Consider the following 523-nt stretch of genomic DNA (forward strand, 5'->3'; position numbering starts at 1 on the left):
AGACAGGAATCCATCAGAATCCTAGGGGAGAGCATAGGCAGTAACCTCTTCGCTATCAACCACATCTTTCAAGATATGTCTCCCAAAGGCAAAGGAAACAAAAACGAAAATGAACTTTTGGGACTTCATCAAATTCAAAGGCTTCTGTACAACAAAGGAAACAGTCAACAAAACAAGAGGCAACCCACGGAATGGGAGAAGATATTTGCAAACGACAGGAGAGACAAAAGGTTGATATCCAGGAACTATAAAGAACTCCTCAAACTCAACACACAACAAAGCAGATAATCATATATAAAAATGGACAGATACTTCTTCAATGAAGACATACAAATGGCTATCAGACACATGAAAAAATGTTCATCATCACTAGCCATCAGGGAGATTCAAATTAAAACTACATTGAGATACCACCTTACACCATTTAGAATGGCCAAAATTAGCAAGACAGGAAACAACATGTGTTGGAGAGGATGTGGAGAAAGGGGAATCCTCTTACACTGTTGGTGGGAATGCAAGTTGG

Source organism: Mustela nigripes, chromosome 1 (assembly GCF_022355385.1).
Source record: "Mustela nigripes isolate SB6536 chromosome 1, MUSNIG.SB6536, whole genome shotgun sequence".
Classification (NCBI taxonomy): domain Eukaryota; kingdom Metazoa; phylum Chordata; class Mammalia; order Carnivora; family Mustelidae; genus Mustela; species Mustela nigripes.